Raw genomic sequence first — 17,419 nt, forward strand, 5'->3', positions numbered from 1 at the left:
ACTCACAACCACTAGCACTTTATATAGCCTCTGTAGAAACTATATCTCACTTATCTTAACTGCACTACTGTATAGCTCTGTGTAAATAATCATTCTGTACATTCAATAATCTTTAATCCTACAACTGTTTACAACTTGCATAGTTCCCATTTCTGTATAGCTGTATATCTCAGATTTCTGTAAAGTTATTTATTTCATATTCTGTATAGTTTTTCATATTTATATCCTGTTCATAGCTTGTACTCACTACAGCCTGTACATACTTAGTTATAGAATATTCACAACATACTTCATACCGTGTACATTATAACATACCATAATAGACCCATTTCTGTAATATACTTACATATCTATACTATTGCTAATATATATTGTAATATACCTATATCACTAAAGCACTTCTGGATGGATGCAAACTGCATTTCGTTGCCCTGTACCTGTGCATGTGCAATGACAATAAAGTTGAATTCTATTCTATTCTATTCTATTCATTGTTGAAGAAATAACTACAATCGTCCCCCCAAAGCCTTGAAAAGAGACTCAGTAAAGGCTGCCTAATCTGGAACAAAGGTGGACGATGCCCCCACAAAGCAGCAGTTAAAGGACTGTTGAGAAGACAGACAAGCTGCACAACAAAATATTGACAATAAATAACAAACTTGACATGTAAAAATACTGACTTTATTAAGTTTCTTTGTTAAGGCCTGTTTTTTTCTTTTGTCATCACTGCATTTCAGGGAAGTCAGTGCATCTTTATTACAGCTACATTATGATGATTATGACACACTGGGGATCCAGTGCAGATGAATGACCTCTTAATAAGTTGCTCTGGATGACAGTATCAGCTAAGTTTAGCTCCTTTCTTCCTCACTGGCCTATCATGAATAGCTGTGATCACTGGTGCCGCGAAACATTAGTAAGAAAAAGCTTATAGATGTGACACTCCAAGTGGAAAATCCACGGGAATGAAATGTGATGTATTTGTATGTGAGTTTACGTCACAGCCACAACCTTTTTCTCTCAGGTCACGGCTTAGCCCGGATGGATTACTGCAGCCGGACGGATTACTGCAGCCGGACTTGTGGAGATTTCCGAAGTGCTTCTGCCAACAGCACGAAGGAGATGCAGAGGACTCAGTGATTGATATAAATGTTTGGCAAAAGCTTAAAATAGGTAAGATTTTGTTGACTACAATAATGGGTTCCAGGATTCTGGTGTAATATAAAATTTGATATTTGGTGAACATTGTACACTCTCTGTGAACATGAGCTCAGCAAAACAATGCCTTCCCGTCCTGCTGTATCAAACAGCAACATCAAAAGCGATGCATTGTGCATCCCTCAAAGAGCTGCAGCTGTCTGCAGGACTCAAGAGTTCGGAATGTGTGAAGCAGGACACCGGAAAGCAGAGCATGCACAACACCTGTAACTCCTTCAGCTCAGTAAGAGAGATTCAACTGAGCAGACTATAACTGTGTGCACCAATAGATCATGACTGGGTTGTAAATTGTGAAACCAGCCCACTGAAGGGACAATGGGCTGGGAGGAATAATTATGATTCAGAACTGACCTCCCAGCCCATTGTCCCTTCAGTGGGCTGGTTTCAGTCATTATGCAAATGTACTGTTTATAAGATTGGGGAAATCTGCAGTCAGCTGAGACTGAAGAAGTCACTTGGATGAGTGACGAAACGTTTCTCCCACAAAACGCTACGTCCAGATGAACAGAATCAACCTTTGGAGATTCAATGAGAAGGAATCTCCTTGTGGGGTGAGCTCAGTCACACAGGTTTGATCTGACCCTGGAAACAGAACCGCCAACTTCCATGCTCTCTGTTTCTCATGAAAACGAGACACAGTGTCAACACTTGGAAGAAAGAGAAGAGAAGATGTATGGACATATTTCATGTTTAATGTCAAGGAAAATAAAACACTTTGTAAACCATGTGGAGTAACTCTCATCGGTAGAAATGCGGAAAAAAATGTACACGTTATATTTTACTCAACTGAATCATTAGTCTGTTATAATCTTATGATATTTTCTCAGCTAAAACTGAAAGCTTAGCTGCCTAAATGATGACTAAAAGTAACTGACGTTTTGGTCAAAAGACTGTGACTGCTGTAAAAATGAACACTGATTATGAATCACTATATTTTTAAGTACTATTTGTAATATCAGTGTGTACCAATTGCAGGGTTTTCCTGGTTCAAAATAAGCTTTTGGGCTGATTACATATGCATGATTGATCTGCATATAATTAAGACAAAGACTCTGTTAACAATAACATAACAAAAGCCAATAATATTTTCACACATTCGACAGGGGAAAAACATTTCCAACTTGAATACATTAAACCCTACTTACAATAAGTAAATAAAGAAATCACAGTCCTGGGCCCTGTTTCAGGAAGCCGGTTTAGAAAACTCAGAGTTAAAAATGATACGCAGGGTTGAGTAACCCCGAACTGTCCAACTCGGAATATTCCGTTTCAGAAAGGCTGATAACAATTAGTTCAATCAACGTGGAGTTGCTTTAACCCCAAGTGAAGCGCGCGGACGAGGATACATAAAGCCCTGATAAGCGGAGCACAGATTAAGCGAGTCACCATGGAGACGGAGGGAAAGAAGGCGCGGTCAATGTATTTCACAGCGCTTGAGGCCGAAATTCTGATGGCAGCATATGCCGATAACATGCAAATTTCTCAGAAAAAAAGTAACACAGCCTCAGCTGCAAAACAAAGGGAGCATGCATGGCAAAACATAGCCGACAGAGTCAATGCGTGAGTGTTAATATAAACATTGATCTAGGGATTTCCACCCATTTAACACGTTATTTTATCATATGTTATTTTATTTGTTATTTTATACATTTTATTTTGTGATGTGATGTGAGCGCAGGTGCAACCCAACAGGCCCCAAACGTGCCTGGCAGCAAGTAAAAATGAAATATAAAAATATAGTCCAAACAGGTGAGGTGTAATTGTATTATGAGCCATAGTGCTTGGTCTGTTTGTCCGATGTAAATCAATTGCAGTTAGAGGCTACATTAATTTTCTTTCTGTAAGCACTTATTGAAATTATCTGAGCACATTACAAGTACATATTTGCTTACTCTGTATGCTCAAATGTGACCCGTTATAGCCAACAGAAAAAAAGCGGAGGCCCGAAAAACAGGTGGGGGTCCTCCACCACCACCACTCACAGAGGCTGAGCAGTTGGCCCTCAGCCAAAACAGTGGGCGCCCTGTGGCCGAAGGCATCTCTGCGGGGACATCCTCTGAGTCAATAACCCCGCAAGACACAAGTGCCTACATAGGGGGTAAATTCAAAATAATACATGATGTGCATACATCCTTTCTTCACAGTCACCTTTGCAGTGCTGCTCATTCATTTGATAAACTCTTTACCATAATGGATTATTTTGTAGTGAAGTTATTTTCCTACTGATTTTGCCTTCCCTCAGCCTTGGTTGTCTTTGAGAGCATAATGACAATGAAGTGTAAGGTGATTGGTATGTTTGTTAATTGCCATTTGGTCCCTTGTAAGTTATAAGTGACCTGTATGAACCTCATATTCTATCAGTTGATGGTGGTGGTGTACTGCATCTGGTGCAGCCTCCTGTTGAGCCAGACCAACATGCAGTTGTGAGTAATACTCCACAGATTATATGAGTTTACAGTAGAACAGCAATGTTGTTAATTTCTTTACTACAGGAAAATAATGAAGAAACATTGACAGCTGTTACAGAGGAGGAAGCAACAGAGACACTTTATGAGGTTTACATCTTTTAATACTTTGTGTACAGGAAACACAGGCGACCAATAAAGCCAGTTGAACAAAAAATCTGTTTATTCTTCTTTCAACATGTTGAGGTGATGGGTCAAAGGAAATGATTGTGACATATGGTGTCTCTGACTGCGCTTCCATCTTGTATGTCCGTGGGAGGGTCAGGATGTTCATGGTTTGGATCACTGCTGATGTTTGGTTCAGAAGGACAGTGTTCTCCTCTAATTGTGGCAATGTTGTGAAGAATCACACATGCCACAATAATGTCACATGCCCTTTCTGGGGTGACCCTGAGTCTTTGCAGGCACTGGAACCGGGCCTTAAGCATTCCGATAGTCATTTCAATTCTGGCTCTTGTCCTGCAATTAGCCAGATTATATCGCTGCTGTGGGCCCGGTTCAGGGTCAGGGTAAGGGGTAAGCAAATAGGGTAAACATGGATACCCCCTATCACCAAGCAAGTAGCCAGTGAACTCTCCTAAGACAGAAGGATACACTTCAGTTCAAATGTCCCTGAAGCAATTGGTCTTTATATATTTTAAAGTATTCTCAACTCACCATGTCCAAATTTTGTGCTCAGTGTACATTCACGGAATATTTGTGAGTCATGGACAGAGCCTGGCCACTTGGCTTCCACATTTGTGATAATGTTGGCAGCATCACATATGATCTTCACAGTGCAGAGAACACAAATTAGCATCCATTACTATAATGAAATAATTTGTTAGTTTGAAATGCTACAGGGAACTATGTACCTGTACATTAATGCTGTGGAAAGACTTCCTGTTCACATAGTCTCCTTCATTTACTGAAGGAGCAATGATTGGAATGTGAGTGCCATCTGTACAGCCAATCACGCCTGGGAACCCTGAAAATAAATGTAAAATTTAAGTAGTAGTCCAAGTATCACCACATCATAAATTAAGTTTTGGTCACCCTGATACCTGCAATTTTGTGGCATCCCTCTTTGATAAATCTTGTGGGTCTATGACCGGGGAACACAAACGAGTACAGGAGACGTTTCAGTGCAACTGTAACATTCCTGACTGCCCGACAGACGGTAGCCTTGGAAACGTGCTCAGCGTCACCAATATTATACAGAAAGCTCCCGTTTGCAAAAAACCGAAGTGCAATACAAATAATATGTACAGAACTGAGAGGATGTCCACGATGTGTCACATGCGTAATATATGGCCTGAGGATGTTATCCAAATAACTTATAGATTGTGCTGAGAAACGGTAACGTTCACACAGAAAATCATCAGGAAATGATAAAATGTCCAAACGCGCTCTGATCACTCTCTCCCGGCGGAGAGCTCTGCGGAGAATTTGGGCTTCACGATCTACTGGCTCTTCAAGGAAGGGGCACGCCATCTCCGACACTTCCTACTGTCAGGTTTCCGACGAAGGGGCGGAGACAGTCAGGGTTAGTTGTGGTAAACCTGCTAGGGGGCAGGTTAGCTTCACGGAGTGTGTCGTCATAGTGACTCACTGAGGCTTCATCTGAACTCGCTTTGTGAAACCGAAAACCCAGAGTTTTCGTTAACTCAGGGTATACTTACTCAGTTTTTCCACTAAACCGGCTTCCTGAAACAGGGCCCTGGTGATTTTCAATTGTTGAAAGACCAGAACCTCTTCGGTCGGCACCAGTTTCTCTTTCTTTTTTTATATCATGAAAAATTGTGGTAAAGGCAATAAGAACATATAGCTATATGCATCTTTTTTCATAATTCTTGCTATAATTTTCCTATTCTGCTAAATCCCAGCAGTCTAACACTAGTGTCTGCTAAGTTGGATGAAGAGCCTTGCAACTGAGCTGTGAGACGCTGGAGACTTCAGAGGTGTGGATGTCTGTGTATGCTACAGATGAAATGTCATGCTTTCAGTTGAGGACAGAAAAATTCAACGTCATCAAGGACTGCTCATATGCATCCATCTAACTGATCCTTGATGAAAAATCATGACTTTTGTTTTTGCTAATAAGAACAAGGCAATTTTGGCCTTCTTTTTTGCCTTGGTATTTTAAAAACACATCATAGCTGCATCACATTTTAAAATAGAAGAATGGAAAAGAAGAAACACCAGAAAATATGAAGTAACAACATGGAATTTAGCTTCCCGGTGGAGTTGTAAGTAAAACATGAAGAACACTGGGAACTAGGGCTGCCACAATTAGTCGACTAGTCACGATTACTTCAACTATCAAAAATTTAATAGTCGACGCGTCGTTTGAAGCTTTGTAAGACCCCAAAAGATGCAGGAATAAGTAGTAGGATTTAAGAGTGTAATAACGGACTGAAACAGAAGATGGCAGCACTGCAGTGCACAAGGATACCAGCTGCCATTAAACCCCGAAGAAGAAGCTGTGTCCCAGAATTCATAGCGCAGCCCTGCTCAGTTTTCAACAATGGCGGCAGCTAGTTAGTTTGAATATTACTCTTATTATTCTTTCTGGGTCACAAAATAAACATTTAACATTTTTTCATGCGAGAATGTAGCTGTGTAAACCTCAAATATCTGCTCCGTTTATCAAGACACCGCATATTTTCAAAAGCGCTCCGACGTTTTCGGAGACGTCTGTTACCCACTAGCTCGATAGCGAGCCGGGGGCTAGGCTAACTAGAGCCGTGAGAACACCGGACTCCCGGCAAACCATCGCCGTCTTTCGCTACTCAGGTTAAACATATATAAGTCACTTAGATAACTTAAAAATGTTATTGTTTGGCTTTTTTTTTAGTATTTTATTTGTTCCTGAGTAAATCGGTTTGGCTGAGATTAAAGTTATAGTTTTTACACAGCTGAATAAACATCAAGCAGATTATCAGAAGTGTGAGATGCTCGAGAATGTACTCCAGTGTCCTGTTATATTTTAGATAGTGTAGAATGTTTAGCTTATTTTAGAGTTTAGAAATGTGTTATCATAGAATGTAGAACTATTGTAGAGACATTGATACTGCCCTTAAAGTAATAAAGGCCTCACTGTGTCGTGAACTTAGGAGTAGAGTGTAGGAGGCCTCTCCCCCACTGAGTGGAAATTCCCCAGAGGATGTTTTAGGGTGGGGGTCTCAACATTTGTAACTGGATAACTGGTCTGGAAGGGAGAGGGGTTTTATGACCTCTAGGGAGTTACCTACACTGATCAAAACACACACATCCACACGCACACTCACTCATGTGCACTCACACATACACACAGGTATGCGTACACAGTCACACACGAGCACTCACATAGACACGAGGGAACGAGCACATGTAGGCATTCATGTGCTCGTGCACATAGACATAGTTTGCAGCACACCGTGGGGGGTTTTATGATGGGGTCACCTCTATAAAGCTGGCTGTAACTAACAAAGGGGTGAAGATTTAGAGAGGGACACCGGCCTCGTCTTCCCTTCTAGAAGTGCATGCTTAAATGAAGATGAATAAAGATTTTGTGAAAATGACTACTGAGTCCGGTGCCATCTCTGGATGTTCGAGGAATAAAAAGAACCGGGGTAAAACTGATTTCCCAACAATAGCAAGGAGTTTATTAAACTTCACCGAAACAATTTGCAAATGTCATTTAAATTTAATAAACTATCATCTTGTCTTTATTTTTAGTTAGCACATACCTTAAACACTTAAAGCTGTAAGCTAATGATAGTTATATAAGAGCAGATGCTGCTGGTGCAATAAGCTGTACGCCCAATGGATGCATGATCTGATAAAATCATTTTTCTCTTTGTTAGCCACTACACGTGAAAAATGTTCCAAACATTTTGCCCAAAGAGTATAAGAACAATACACCCATAGCAGTAGCAGAGGTCAATTATATAACACGTTACTGACATATAACACAGATCCCTTCTTACAGCTTTACCAGAGGATCGCTGTCATTCAAGCTGAATGTTAAAAACAGGATTCACAGGTAATCACATGTGCCTCCTGTCAACTGTTTTATCCTGAACTTTTTTTTTTAAACACAGCTAAAACATTGTCTGTATAATGTCAGGTGTGGTCACTGGTTACACACACCTACAGCTCCACTCCCTGTGCTAAGACGAGCTTTATGCCATTCATGAGTCAACCTATGAGCTCAGACAGGGCATGTTTTTTGGAGGAAGATTTGAAGCACTAACTTGTAGATGCCAAGAAGCTGGTAGTGACAGTTCTGAAGGACATCAAGGTTCCACGGTGATCACAGTCTCACTCACTTTAATAATAATTTAACTAACAATTTTGAAATGACGCTTTATTGTCGAACACGTGGAAGTAGGGCTGGGCGATATGGCTTAAAAAATTCATATCGCGATATAATTTGAAGCATGTGCGGTAACGATATATATCATGATATATTCTTTTCTTCTGTATAACATATTTTCCACACTAAAAATCCTTTAATTTTCTCAAAATCGACAGTGTGACTTATGTATGAATTCTGATTGTGCTTACTGACCTCGAACCGATTTCTGCGGAAATCTGTTAAAAAAATGTTTTAGTACAACTTTGGTAAGCCGCACAGCTTGATGGATTGTCAGAGCATTACGGCTGCCGTAGTGAGGAGCTTCGCGGAGTAATCTGGGTCCAAAACTCCGTCAACTTCAGGTCCCAAAGTCAAACGAATACTGAGAGTTAAAAACGGTCCAAATTCTTTCATCTTTAATAAAATCATCAGCGTTGCTGCTTTATCGGGTGTAACAATTAAGTTTTACATCCATGCATCCATGAAAACAGAATTTATTAAATTTAACGGAGTTAGAAGTTAGCAGGAAGTTAGCTCGCTAGTTTCCACCTAAACATTTCATACCATGTTCTGACAGAGATTTTTGAAACTAATTCAAACGTACAGCTCTGCTACCACTTCCAACATAAATGAAGACAGAAAACTAAACAGCAGTAGCGTTTGCAGGGTTACTGAAGTTGGACTACCTGGTATATAATGATGTGCTACGTGATTGCTAGCGACACAGCTATGTTAGCATAACATTAGCACAGTGAAGCTGGAGGATGAACGCCAACTTTTTTTCCACTCGATAAAAGTTAACGTGAGGGATTCTGGTGGTCAGGGACAAATGCAGTCGCATAGCAGGATGCTGTACACGGGCCAAACGTCAGTCAGGAGAACAACTGAGATCATTCATCCACAATACGAGGTTAGTTATTAGTATACTGCAACAACATGGGAACAGAACAGCTGCGAGAGAATTCAACATTAATGAATCAACGTTATGGAAGTGGAGGAAATGCAGTTTTCGGCTTTCCCCATATTTCAACAGTGCTTCATCTCCTTGCTATGACTGTCGCCTGCCATAATTTGCAGATGATAATTGTTTTAGCCGCTGCGATGCTTTCAACCAAAACAGGCGCAGCTTGATGACATCATCAACATGCGCTATCGCGAAAGAGCGATACAGTCAAAATCTCTATCGTTGGCCAAATTTATATCATTTCTATCGTATATCGTTTATATCACCCACCCCTACGTGGAAGTTCCAACTGTACCCTTTTTAATGATGTTTCTCATGTTTTGCAAGAAAAAACTAACTCAATTTAAACTATGCACAAGGCTTCACCCATCACGTGTCTAACAAAACAAGAAGCAAATCTTTATGGTAAATGGCCTGTATTTGTATAGCGCTTAACTAGTCCCTAAGGACCCCAAAGCGCTTTACACAACCAGTCATTCACACACACACATTCACACAAGCGACATTATAGCCACAGCCACTGACAGAGGCGAGGCTGCCGGACACTGGCGCCACCGGGCACTCTGACCCCCACCGGGCACTCTGACCCCCACCAGTAGGCAACGGGTGAAGTGTCTTGCCCAAGGACACAACAACTGAGACTGTCCAACCCGGGACTCGAACCGGCAACCTTCCGATTACAAGGCGAACTCCCAACTCTTGAGCCACGATCTCCCCAGCAACACAATCAGGTGGACATTTATGAGGTCTCCCTACTTCCAAAGCTCTGCTCAAAGCCCCAGTGAGGGTGGACACTGAATTTAATTGGCTGGGACACTTAAAAAGATCTCCACAGTCCCGCTCTCTTTTGGTCAAATGACAAATCTGGCTTGGCATTGGACTTGAAGCAAGGCTGATACAAGAAACCACACAGATCTGAATCCTTTCATCACCAGAGACTAGGGCTGTGCGATATGACCAAAATCCCATATCCCGATATAAGAATTCTATCGTCCTGATAACGATATAAATCACAAAAATGTAACAAGTGTTTCCAGCTGGACGTCGTGTAGCTGAGTCGAGTGTTTTAGCCGATGCATGAAACGATACATTTTTAGACATAAGTTGTAACGGCCGCCGTTTTCTTTGTGAGTATTTATTACACGGCGTGCTGCGGTGAAAAGCCTGTTCTAACGTTTGAGTCTAAGGTTTATTTTTTAGCACCTGACGGCTCTTTTTTGCTTCTCATCCGTAAATACTCTGCATACTCTTTCACGTGATTCAGTTTATTTTGAAAAGTCTCAACAGGATCTTGAGCTTTATTGTGAAAGGTTTATGTGGAAAACAAGCGGACAGGCGATGGTGTTACCGTCGTTGTTGCTAACGACAACGCACAAAAACAGGCCCTTGTCCGTCCGTAGTGTGGTTATATTAAATATAAGAGAAAGAGAGAACTTTAAGAAATTAATATAGCCACTACAGTGACATCAGAACCATGAAAAAATATTGCTGTAAACAGTTTATTTTGCGACACCACGAAACAAACGATAGCGTAAAATGAAACGATAGATGTTTTTATATCGTCATCCGATATATATCGTTATATCGAACAGCCCTACCAGAGACAGCACAAATTAAACAAATTGAAGGTGCGTTTGTTCACTTCTGTTTGATGTCTGAGCCCAATGGCAGTCAGGCAACAATGAAAGGTCCACACAGTTATGTGGTTTCACTGGAATTAAAACAGCTGTTTGTTCATGTTTTTTTTTTTTTATTGGTGAGCCTCAGATAACCTTCTTACAGATGGCAATAAAGGCTGCTGAGCTACACCCTAGGGAGAAGTATGCCAGAATGTAATCTTATTTTTGTACCGCTGATGGATAAATCCACGACAAAAAAATGAGGGCCCACTATCTCACTCTGAGCACATCTGGTATTTGTCAGAGCCAATGCATCGAATCAGCCAAACCGCATCCAGTTGCCCGGACATCCCAGCTGGGGAGATTACTCCGCTCTGATGCACTTATCCTGGCATTTCAATAACTTGAGAATCAAAGCATCATTAGTTAGAGCTCCTAACACTGTTCAAATAGTGATGCAACAATCACATATTTATATTAGACATTCATCCTTTGATAGCCACAGTGACCTTATTCAATTCTTTTATGAAACTGATCAGGTCAGTAGTTTGTAACATTACAGCTATTTAATTACAAACACCAGTCAAATAGGCCGATGATGAAAAAATTGCCATGGGTGGTGCTTTTCATGACCACATTCTCACTTTTTTAATTTTGCTGGCTAGTTTGCAAAACTGTTGGAAAACTCTTATTGCATTTAAATGTTTTTGTTATTTTGATTTGCATCTTCTGTCTGCCGCACTCTGCATGCTCACACGGTGAAACAACGAGCACAGGAAGAGAGGAGAAACAAAGCACTGAAATGAAATCTAAAGAAAAGTAAGCCTGGAACAAAGTAATATCACTATTAGCTGAATTATTTTGACTTTTGTTTATTTGGGTTTCTTTGCTCACACATAACAGACACTTTTGTCTATCAAATGGTCAGAAATAAGGAAATCTAGATTTCATATACATATTGCGGTTACTTGTGTATTCATTCCCAAAGGAGCTTTCTGAGCTAGAAAAACTGCACAGTCTCTTCCGCACAGTGTGGAACCACGTTTATTAATTCAATACTAGTATCCAATGAGTCTTTGGTACCGGCCAACACCCAAAGCCAAGGTATCTGTATCAGGACTGAAAGTCAGATGAGTGCATCCCTACTTGTTTTCAGGTGAGTCTGTGCCTGTGAGCAGGGGAGGCTGTGGGTGATGTTGTTGCTGTGATTCCCTTTAAAGACAGTAAATATGATTAGAGCCTATAAAAGCATACTTTATTTCCCCAGGCTCTAGGCTTATATCCGGTATCAGCTGAGATAAGCACCACCTGTTCTCGGTCTACGTTACAAACACACATAGCAGCAATTTTTAACTATTTCAATTTCAAAGTTTCAAGCTGTACATTTCACTCATTCATGTGTTCACTGATTTCCTTCCTTATCCGCTTCAGGGTCAGGGGCTTGATGTCTATCCCTGCTATCATAGCATGAGAGGCAGGGTACACCCTGGACAGGTCACCAGTCTGTCACAGGGCATTTGTCTAGAAAATGTTAGCACTGCACAGCAGTATAATTTGGGAGATATGACGGGTGGGAAGCAAACATGCTATGAGTGTCATTATTTAACTGGAAAGCAATATGCTTTTCAGAGAAGTGCTTCAACAGCAAACACTAATAACAACTACAGAATGTTTGTAGCAGATGAAACGTCTGAAAAAAATAATAATTTTAGTGCATCCATAGAGTTGGCAGCTGGCTATTGGTACTACTATTCTGTGGGTGACAATGACAATGTCAGCATCAAGTCAAATATACAGCAGAACCACTGACAGTTTCCTCCGTTTCCTATGGAGACTGTAGAAATGAAATAACAATAGGTGACAAAATTATGAGCCTACACTTCACAGCTCCACAGAGAACAGCTGTACAGGCGCCCTGTCCCACAAATAAAGGCTGATTTGCTTAGAATTTTTAAGCATAGCTAATTTACCTATGTATTTGAATTGTGTGGAGTAGGGCTGCCACGATTAGTCGACTAGTCACGATTATGTCGACTATTAAAATCGTCGACGACTAATTTAATAGTCGACGCATCGTTTGAAGCTTTGTAAGATCACAAAGGACACAGGAATGCGTAGTAGGATTTAAGAGTGTAATAACGGACTGAAACAGAAGATGGCAGCACTACATGTACAAGGATGCCAGCTGCCGTTAAACCCCGGAGAAGAAGAAGCTGTGTCCCAGAATTCATAGCGCAGCCCAGCGCAGTTGTCAACAATGGCGGCAGCTAGTCAGTTTTAACTTTAATCTTATTATTCTTTCTGGGTCACAAAATAAACGTTTAACATATTTTCAGGCAGGAATGTAGCTGTGTAAACCTCAAATATCTGCTCAGTTTATCAGGACACCGCATATTTTCAAAAGCGCTCCGACGTTTTCGGAGACGTCTGTTACCCACTAGCTCGTTAGCTAGCCGGGGTTCAAGGCTAACTAGAGCCGTGAGAACACCGGACTCCCCGCAAATCGTTTTCAAACCCACCGCCGTCTTTTGCTAGTCAGGTTAAACATATATAAGTCACTTAGATAACTTAAAAATGTTATTGTTTGGCTTTCTTTAGTATTTTATTTGTTCCTGAGTAAATCGGTTTGGCTGAGATTAAAGTTATAGTTTTTGCACAGCTAAATAAACTTCAAGCAGACAGCTGATTATCAGAAGTGTGAGACGCTGGAGAATATACTCCGGTGTCCTGTTATATTTTTGAAAGCAAGGAGTTTATTAAACTTCACCGAAACAATCTGCAAATTTCATTAAAAATTAATAAACTATCATCTTGTCTTTATTTTTAGTTAGCACAGACCTTAAACACTTAAAGCTGTAAGCTAATGATAGTTATATAAGAGCAGATGCTGCTGGTGCAATAAGCTGTACGTCCAATGGATGATGATCTGATTAGTCGACTAATCGCAAAAATAATGGGTGACTAATCGACTATCAAAATAATCGTTTGTGGCAGCCCTAGTGTGGAGCATAAACATACAACCAGATAACCACCTTGGTAAATAATATGCAAAAAAGCCTCTCTCATTGCAGAGCTCAAAATAATTAACCAGCTTCAGTAACACAAGGTGAATGTTTAACTACAGCCCGCATGTATCCAAAAAAAAAAAAAAAAAAGCTATTAAATTTAAAATTACATCGCCATGGTAACTTATGCCGTAGATGTTTAGGTTCCAGATTAGAGATTAACAGACGTGAAATCACTACTGACCAGTATATTCTCTACAGAACATCTACCCTAAACTAAGCTTATGTTAAAATTGTGAGTTTAGATTTTATCTTTACTTCCAAACCCTTAAACAGCACCGAGTCTGCAGTGAGAGAATCAAAACTAAAACTGTCAGGAACAGGTTATGTTCCCCATTTTTAAAACACCATTTAATGCCTAACCCTTCCAAACTACACTGAAATATTTCAATTTATGTAAGCTTAGCTATAACACTTTTTCCCTTTATGGATGAAACTTTACCTTCATTAGATTTGGAAAGCTGCCCTCTATTTTTTTTTAAGTTAGATGTTAAACAGTTACAATTGCTCAACTCTTAGTATTAACAGTAACTCAGTAAAACATCTCTACTGTGGCTTTAAAACAGCCATATTGACTAATATTAGTCAGTGAAGTCTAATATTAGCAATTACACATGGTTAAAGTCAGGAACATTAAAGCAACGTTTTTTCTGTAAATGTCATTACTCATTTTTATCCAGCGAAATTTTTTTTTTTTTTACAAAGTTAAATTACTGGGAAAAAAACACTTTTTATTTAATAAAAAAAACTTGCTTGGGGGCAGATCTGGAGCTTTGAAAATTAAATGTCAAATCAAGATTCAAGCCTAATCTAATGAAAATTCAGGTTGAGTAAATAATGACCCCAAATTAGATGCTTTATAACAAATTTTTATACTCTCACAGATGATGACAGTGTGGACAAAGCTAATAAAATAACTCCCCCCCCCAAATTTTTGAGATAAGTATCATGGTCGGGCATGTGTTCATTTACTCGCTCCGCTGGATTAAAAAAAAAAAAAAAAAGGAGATTCTGTTCTTTATCTGCCCGTTGCCATGGTGAGTCGTGGTAGCAGATTCCACTGAAGATCGCTTGCTTTCGCTACTTTACGTACACACTTAACTCAAGGTGAGCAAACTCAAGAGCTGATTGAAATAACTCTGATCAGTCTTCCCAGAACAAGAAAAATCAACCCGGCATTTATTATTAGACTCACAGAGTTTGCTGAACCTGCTTCCTGGTCTCCACCCCAGAACAACATGGGTCAGAATCACACCAGACAAAAAACTACATGCTCTGACTTGAGACCACAAATATACACTGAAATGTAATAAATTAGTCAAATCAAAAATAAATGAAGGCTGCGATAACTGACAGATACACTTTTTAAGTTAAAAAACAAACTGTGAGGTCGACTTATTGCAGGGATGTCAAAGTCATTTTACACCGTGGTACATACAGCCCTACACTTGGCTCTTAAGTTCACCAGACCACTGAACCTATGTGATAAATGTGTAAAATTACAGTCACTTTTGGTAGTTCAATGCCCAAACTGTCCCATAATATCAATAATGTCCTGTAAAAAAATAATCTATATCATAATGGAAAAACAGGAACTTTTTGTCATGTTTATCTATTACTTAATTACTTTGGTGTAGTGTGAATGGTAATGGAGTGGTGTGTGTGTGTGTGTGTGTGTGTGTGTGTGTGTGTGTGTGTGTGTGTGTGTGTGTGTGTGTGTTGGGGCGAGATGGTCTTTATCAATAGGAAAAGCTGTAAAACTTCTAAAAAAATATATGGTTACAAATCTATGTACTTGTTCACAATTTCTAAGGCTGTCCACTGGGCTGGAATCCTTGCCTGGCCGATTCTGGCTTCTAGGCTTCATTTTTGACATGTCTGACTTATTGAGGAAGAAACAACCACTTATTTTTTCACACACGGAAATACACCTGTGGGAAATCATCTCGGCTTCCTTTTTTCCAGGCACTGCTGACGCTTATATCACCGTACAAACAAACAAAAGTGAAATGAGTTCTCTATTTTTTCCTCTGCATGTCAGCATTAATATCATGCCTGCGCTCTCAAAGTAGAACTAGCATTCAAACTGAAAGCCATATGTGTGCAGGGAACAAGCAGTGCTTCAAAAAAGGTCTGAGTGGAAACTCCTTTTGACTGGCAAATGAGCTGGTTACTCCCGTGACCTTGGACTGCACACCTCAATAAAGGTTTGCCATGGAAAGTGTGGGATTGCCCTTATTTACATGCACACTGGCACAGGACGGAAATATGGAAATATTGCAAATATAAATTTATGAGTGCCAGATGCCAAGTCTGGTCCCAAGATTTAGTTCCCAACATAATTTCACCATCTCACTGCATATTTTGAGTAGCAAGAAAAAAAGGAGTATGGCATAGAAAACACTGTTAAATCGCAGGTGGACACCATGACATGGTAATATCAGATATCAGACACCACGCCAGGATCCACCGGATGCATTGCTTGTCTGACACAGTTAGCAAGAGCTGCTGCTACCCTGTGATTCTCCTGTTTCAGTGCTTGTCTCCTGTCAAGTGAAAGTGGAAACAGAGCTGCAGACATCCAACACTGCAGCGAGATATGACTGAAAGGCAGCATGGGTGGGGTGGGGTGGGGGTTAGAAAAGCAACAACATTATCAGCACTAGACCCGCTGAAGTGGCAAAGGCTGGTGTGGTTTATAATCCACAGCTTCTCCCATACATCACCCGGATACAGCGGGCGGCAGGAAATCCAAATTTAGCCAGCCTCATCACTCAGCGCGTTGCCCTGGGGTGCATTCGCGTTGAATTAACTAACACCAACAGGCTAAATGTGGAGTTTTATTTGGGACAGATGCCGGGGGCACAAGTGCAGCGCATGAAGATGCGGGAGCTGCTACGGTCCCTACCTCTAATCCTGATTTATTACACAATAATACGCACAAACCGTCTGTAGTCACGGCTGTCAGTCAACCACAAACACAATTAGCAATTATGCTAGCCGCCTGTAATCAACAGCAGGCAGTGGGGTTAGCTTTCATTTCGGTGTTTTTCTTTGCTTGTTTGAGCTTACCTTGGCTCCACCGGAGGTCTCCTGTTATGCTGTGCCACGAAAGGAAAAGGCTGTCTGTAAATATTTAAAAGCAGTCCTCCGGGGCGTGTGTCGGTCTGCTAACAGTTAGCTTTAGATGTGTTAATGTTTACGGGTGGTACTCGTCTTTGGGCAGCGTCAGCGAGTGATGACTCGCGGTTTCCTCAGCCCGCTGGCTTCACGTAGGTCCAGTTTTAATGTCTGAAATGTTTAAAATCAACTTTGACAATGCTAACACACTTTCTAATATTTATTTACCAGCAGTCCGCGGTCTATTTGTTAGCCACCAGCGTGCCTGCACGATTCTATCAGGACTGTTTTTGTGGTAAATGAAGTAATGTAACCGGAAAATGCACGACTTCCGGACGCTGATTTCAAACTAAAAGGTATTTAAAAATTTTAAGACGTCCGCGTTATGTATTTATGTATTACGTATTTCAGTCAAAATTATCCAAATAAGACAGTTTGGGGTCTCCTATCTGTTTGATTTAATTCATGAAATCTACTTCAGTGTGGGCTTTGCTTCAATTTTTTAACTTTCACATGGCAAATAAAAGTTTATGTCTTGTCTTTATCGTATTTGTCCAGTTTTTCTTTCTAAATCACCTTCTCCTATAATGTTTTATATGTGAATAAAATATAATTTTTTTATAAAACAGTTATAGTTTATTTTCATC

At 40.3% G+C, this 17,419-nt stretch overlaps 1 protein-coding gene across 2 annotated transcripts in view; it reads right to left on the bottom strand.

Moving 5' to 3' along the window:
* osbpl8 (oxysterol binding protein-like 8) overlaps positions 1 to 17,076 on the bottom strand; it is a 107,140-nt gene extending 90,064 nt beyond the window's left edge. For both annotated transcript variants that reach the window (XM_085250914.1, XM_085250910.1), the window contains exon 1: positions 16,725 to 17,076. The gene's annotated coding sequence lies outside the window, so the exon portion shown is untranslated. The remainder of the gene's footprint in view (positions 1 to 16,724) is intronic.
* Positions 17,077 to 17,419: the final 343 nt, after the last annotated feature.

The sequence above is a fragment of the Mchenga conophoros genome, linkage group LG17 (assembly GCF_057382185.1).
Source record: "Mchenga conophoros isolate Kocher_MC1m ecotype Shallow Benthic linkage group LG17, M_conophoros_male_GT1.1, whole genome shotgun sequence".
In the NCBI taxonomy this organism is placed as follows: domain Eukaryota; kingdom Metazoa; phylum Chordata; class Actinopteri; order Cichliformes; family Cichlidae; genus Mchenga; species Mchenga conophoros.